Source organism: Delphinus delphis, chromosome 17 (genome assembly GCF_949987515.2).
Source record: "Delphinus delphis chromosome 17, mDelDel1.2, whole genome shotgun sequence".
NCBI lineage: Eukaryota > Metazoa > Chordata > Mammalia > Artiodactyla > Delphinidae > Delphinus > Delphinus delphis.
The window spans coordinates 20930268-20936792 of record NC_082699.1 but is presented as its reverse complement, the minus strand read 5'-3'; the positions used below and the strand labels follow the sequence as shown (position 1 = coordinate 20936792).

Genomic DNA, 6525 nt, shown 5'->3' with positions numbered 1-6525 from the left:
TTGTGATAAGCTACTGAAATTTGGGGGGTTGTTTGTTGCCCCATTACACAATCCCCCAAATTTTGTATTGAGATATAATTGATGTATAATATTTTATTAGTTTCAAGTGTACAAATAATAATTTGATATTCGCACATATTGTGAAATGATCATCACAATAAATCTAGTTGAAATCCATCACTTTACATAGTTACAGAATTTTTTCTTGTGATGAGAACAACTCTCTTAGGAACTTTCAAATATACAGTACAGTATTATTAGCTATTGTCACTATGCTGTACATTATATCCGCAGGACTTATTGATTTTATAACTGGAAGTTTGTACCTTTTGACCACCTTCAACCATTTTGCTTACTCTCCACCCTCTACCTCAGGCAACCACCAATATGTTCTCTATATCTGTGAGTTCATTTTTATTTTTTATTTTGGTATGTTTGTTTCAGATTTCATTTGTAAGTGAGGTCATATGGTATTTGTCTTTCTCTGACTAAAATTACTTAATATAATGCCCTCAAGGTTCATCCACATTGTCACAAATGGCAAGATTTCCTTCTCTTTTTTATTACTGAATTATACACACACACACACACACACACACACACACACACATGTATACACACACACACACACACACATATATATTTCTTTATTCATCCATTGATGGACACCTAGGCTGCTTCCATGTCTTGGCCATTGTGAATAACCCTGCTATGAATACCGGGGTGCATGCATCTTTTTGAATTAATGTTTTTGTTTCCTTCAGATAAGTACCAGAAGTGGAATTGTTGGATTATAAGATACTTTTATTTTTAAATTTTTAAGAACCTCCATACTGTTTTCCATAGTGACTGAACCAATTTACGTTTTCTCCAGCAGTGCACAACAGTTTCCTTTTCTCCACATTCTTGCCAACACTTGTTATTTCTTGCCTTTTTGATAATAGTCATCCTAACAGGGGTGAGGTGTATCTCAATGTGGCTTTGATTTGTATTTCTCTGATAATTAGTGATACTGAGCACATTTTCATGTACCTATTAGCCATATATCTATATGTCTTATTTGTAAAAATGTTTATTCAGCTCCTCTGCCCATTTTTTAATCAGATTGTTTTTTGGTGTTTTGTTTTTCTTTCGATATTAAGTTGTATGAGTTCTTTATGTATTTTGAATATTAATCTCTTATCAGATAGATGATTTGTAAATATTTTCTCCTATTCGGTAGGTTGCTTTTCTTTTTGATGGTTTCCTTTGCTGTGCAGAAGCTTTCCCGTTTTACATAGTCCCACTTGCTTATTCACTTGTTTGTTTTTGATTTTGTTTCCTTTGTTTTTGGTGTTAATTTAAAAAAAAAAATCATTACCAAGACTAATGTCAAGGAACTTACCACCTATGTTTTCTTCTAGAAGGTTTATGGTTTCAGGTCTTATGTTCAAGTCTTTAATCCATTTTCAGGTAATTTGTATATATAATGTAAAATAGGGGTTATGTTTTATTCTTTTGTGTGTGGCTGTCCAGTTTTCCCACCACCTTTTATTGAAGAGACTTTTTTTCACCATTGCATGTCCTTGGCCCCATTGCTATAAATTATTTAACCATATATGAGTGGATTTATTTCTAGGCTCCTCTTGTTTTCCGTTAATCTATGTGTCTGTTTTTATGCTAATACCACACTGTTTTGATTACTATAGTTTTGTAATATAGTTTGAAATCAGGACGTGTGATGCCTCTAGCTTTGTTCTTTCTCAAGATTGCTTTGACTTTTAGAGTCTGTGCATTGAGTAGTATGGTTATTTTAACAATAATAATTCTCCAGTTTCTTTCATCAATGTCTTATAGTTTTCATTGTGCAGGTCTATCACTTCCTCCAATAAATATATACCTAGTTTCTTTTTTTTCTTGGTAGAGTTGTAAATGAGATTGTTTTATTAATTTATCTTTCTGATTGTCTTGTTATTGTGTAGAAACACAACAGCTTTTTTATGTTGATTTTGTATCTTACAACTTTACTCAATTTGTTTATTAGTTCTAATAGAGTTTTGGTGGAATCTTCAGGGTTTTCAATGCATAATATTATGTTATCTGCAAATAGTGACAGTTTTACTTCTTTCTTTCCTATTTAGATGAATATATTTTTTTTTTCTTTTCCCAAGCTGCTTGACCTGTGGCTCAGACCCATCCCTGACACCCTCACCCATGTTGGACCCAAGGCCTAACCAGATGCTGCAGAGCCAATGCCAGTCCCAGCCCTGTGAGTAAGCCATTTCCCACAGCCCCTGCCAGGAGCACCATAGGCACTTCCCTCCTCCAATCTGAGGATGTGTGGGAACTTATGGACAAGACAGGCTTCTCAGCAGACTAGATCCAGCAGTTCTAGTGGAGGTTTAAGAAGCTGAGTGGAGATCAGCCCACCATTCCTAAGGAGAACTTCAACAAAGTCCCAGGCCTGGAACTCAACCAAATACAATCCAAATAGCCATCTGCCTTCTTTGACAATATTAATATGTGCAAGGGGCTCAGTGGCCTGGTCCAGGAGATTAATTCTAGAGTTTCCTGATTACCATGTCTTACTTCCAACCCATGGAGGAGGATCAGGTGCAGGTGCACTGAAAAGAAGCTAAGAGTTTTGTTCTGTGTGTATGACTCAGACAGGGAATGATGCATCAGTCTGGAAGACTATCAAAATGTGGTTGAGGAGCTTCTCTCCAGAAACCCTCACACTAAGAATGATTCCACTCACTCCTATGCAGAGGGGGCGATGATAGAGTCAGCCAGAATCTGCATGTGGCAGGTAGAGCCTGATCAGGTGTCTGAAGAGATCACCTTTGATGACTCCTTGAAGCTCTGATCATGGGGTAGACAGCAAGACCAACATGCACATCTCCTTCCTTAGCATGGAAACCATCACCTTTTGTCACTGACCCACTGCCTACCCCCCGAAGAAACTACACTTGCAATGGGGCAGCCTCCCTGGGTGGCCTGGAGTAGCTGGCATCTTTTTGCTACAGCTCTTGTAAGATTTGTTGTTGATATGTTCTTATTATATATACATATTGGATATGAGTGTTGGCTATGGAGTGGGTGACAAGAGGAAGACAGATAATTTGTCTTTTACTTTAGAGGATGCTGGGCCATGATAAGCCAAATTCAGACCTAACCAGTAGGACTGCACATTTTCCAGAGATCCTAGACTTTGAGTAGGATACAGTAACTGGATGGGGCATTGAGGTTGATTCCCTGAAAAAAAGGCAAGTACATTCAGATGCATGAGAAGGAGGTTACAAATGGATATTTAAGAGAAGAAAAGTGTAGACTATAGCAGTGTTTACTATATGTCCCCTAATATATTTTTTCTTCTATATTAATAGAATTTTTAGTTGAGTACTTGGCTACCCATGGAAAGACTACATTTCTCCAGATTACCTGCAGCTGAGTGTGGTCATGTGTCTAATTCTGTTCCATAGCATAGGAGCAAAAGTTACATGTACAATTTCTAGTTAGTACCCTTAACACAAATAACCATGTCTTTATATTTCTTCCTTCTGTAGCTGGAATGGGGATAAAATGGCAGCACCTGGAATAAGCATTTCAAACCAGAAGACGAAAGCTAGGTATTGAGGGTTACTAGCATCAAGGTAGACCAAGCCTGGACCCCTGATGACTTTATGGAGGAAAGCCTTGAGCATAGAGGATCTTTTACAAGAAAGAGAATTAAATGAGATATAATCTTTCATAAGAGTTAATCTCTTGTGAACTATGACTGTCTATTTCAATGGCAAAACCCATATCTTAAATAATACTATCAGATTTTGTAAATTAAATTGGTTTACTATGTGGCAGGTAAATTATTTACAAATTATATCTATGATAAAGAAAAAAAAAATGCCTTCAGATAGATGGGCAAGAAGAAGAAATGTCCACAAAGAAGACACAATCAGTTTGACTTCAAAACCAGATGATTATGGGGTGTATTCTCCAAGTTGTTTTGTCCAAAGGATGATTCAAAAATTTTATAACCAGTAAAATTGTTGTTTGTATATGAAGGAAACTAAAATAAACATTCTCATCTAGGAAAGGACTAGAAAACATGTTACTCACATTACTCCACCAAGTTTTTTAATTAAAAATATACTTACTGTTATGTGAATATGATTTGTGTCACCCTGAAAATTCATATGTTGAAGTCCTAAACCACAGTGCCTCAGAATATTTAGGAAAATGGGATTGTTACCAATGTAGTTAGTTAAGATGAGGTCATACTGGGTGGCGTAGGCTCCTAATCCAATATGAATGGTGTCTTTATAAAAAGGGGAAGTTTAGGGCTTCCCTGGTGGCGCAGTGGTTTAGAGTCCACCTGCCGATGCAGGGGACACGGGTTCGTGCCCCGGTCTGGGATGATCCCACATGCCGCGGAGCGGCTGGGCCTGTGAGCCATGGCCGCTGAGCCTGCGCGTCTGGAGCCTGTGCTCCGCAACAAGAGAGGCCGCAACAGTGAGATGCCCGCCAAAAAAAAAAAAAAAAAAACAATAAAAAGGGGACGTTTGGATACACACACACACACACACACACACACACGGGGAGAACATCATGTGAAGATGAGGGCAGAGATTGGAGTAATACAGCAGGACCCCAGGAACATCAGACTGCCAGGTGGGATAGAGACATAAAACAGATCCTTCATAGTTCTTAGAAGGAACCAACCCTGCCAATATCTTGATCTCAAACTCCTAGCCTCCAGAAATGTAAGACAATACATTACTGTTGTTTAAGACACCCAGTCTGTGGTACTTTGTGACAACAATCCTGGCAAACTAATACATTTACTCAATTGAGATAGTTAAAAAGGTAAAGAACTAATGAATGGAAAATCCATCATATAAAAGGACTAATTATGAATAATAAAACCAGTTAAATATGGAAATACTCTTTGAACGATTGTGAATAAGATTACAAAATAGAATGCAAATATCAAAATGTTATCTTTAAAGAGAATAAGACAAAACATGCATGTGTGCATGTGAATGATAGATCAATTACCTTTATCAACTCCAATTTCCTTTGAAATGTTTCCCCCTAACTCAGAAATCTTCCTCCATAAGTACATAAACATAAAAATGTAAATATTTCTTTCACAAAACATGAGTATATCAGTACACAAAATTGAAACAGTATTTACTCAGTAATAAATCTTGCGGTCACTGGAAATGCACTTTGAGTTTAAAAAAAACTGAAAAGTTAATAAGTTGGACATGTGACCTTTATGATTTCTGACTCTATATCAGAACTTTAAAAGTAAAGCTTAAATTTTAAATGTTGGTCTTTGAAATTATTTTTAAAGGGTAATGTATAACTGAATGTACAACTATTTTATTCATGCTTGATTTATACAGTAGATTTAACATTTATTCAACAAAGCTTTGCATATAATAAGAGTATACATGATGTTTTAAAAAGCTTACTAAATACCACTTAAATTGAAAAAAGTGTGTTGGGATTCAGTTCCAATATTTAGCTCATTCCACACTATGGTTTTCTCCACCTAAAATAGACTTTATTTGAACTGAAAAAACTTTTATAAACTTTATACAAATATTTTATTTTATGTATATATTTATAATAAAAAATTAAAACATAGGTGGTTAAATTATTTCGTCTCACCTTTTTCATGAAGCAATGTATTTTTTGGGGGGCCAGTTTTTGCTTCAACTCTGAGTTTCGTTTCTTTGATATTCTTCCAAATGTAAATAGATTCTTCTGGCAGTTCCTAGTGACAGAGTAACTTATTTCTGCAGTAGCAATATTTTGTTTTTCTACTAAGCTCATGCAGTAACCTGAAACTGTTCAACTGAGTCTACTCTAAATATAAGTACCGCATAACTTTCAACTTTTTATAAGCCTGAAAAGTTCAGAATTTTTTTCCTTTCGTGGCCACTCAGGAATTCTCAAAACCCGAAACTTACAATCACTTTATACTTTAAACAAAAAGCTTGGCAGGGTTTTCATAATGTTGGTAAAACAAAAATTTTAAATATAGCCTCTGCAAGTTTTGCTCAAGAACAGATGACAGTATTAAACAATTAAAAAAAAAAACAGTTTTAGTTAAAGAATCATCATTGTCACTTCCGAAACCGTCGTATAACTTCAGTTAATAAAAGATTTACTGTGCTTATGTGAATGTTAATTTTCTAAAGATTTGTTACCATGCAATGTAAAATTTATTTGGGAACTATTATGAAATAACCCAGTCATATCTTTGTCCTTATGTTGATCATTCTTATTTAATGAACATAATAAAAAGCCATATTTTAAGGATTATTAAATTTTAAGTGGGGAAGTTACTGTCTGTATAGAGGGGAGAGATTTTGTTTTTAAAGGAAGGCTTTTATTTTTGAGTGATTTTTTTTCTTTTTTAAAAGAGATATCTTTATTTTGCCACAATAGGAAAAATTGAATTTTCCAGGAGAACACCACTCCATTATGTATTTCATTACTCCATTCTGTGGTTCCAGGAGGTACTTGTTTGAATTG

The 6525-nt window shown here is 35.4% G+C and overlaps 1 pseudogene; it reads left to right on the top strand.

The window, feature by feature from the left end:
- Positions 1-272: 272 nt before the first annotated feature.
- On the top strand, positions 273-2918 carry LOC132440294 (calcineurin B homologous protein 3 pseudogene; annotated as a pseudogene).
- Positions 2919-6525: the final 3607 nt, after the last annotated feature.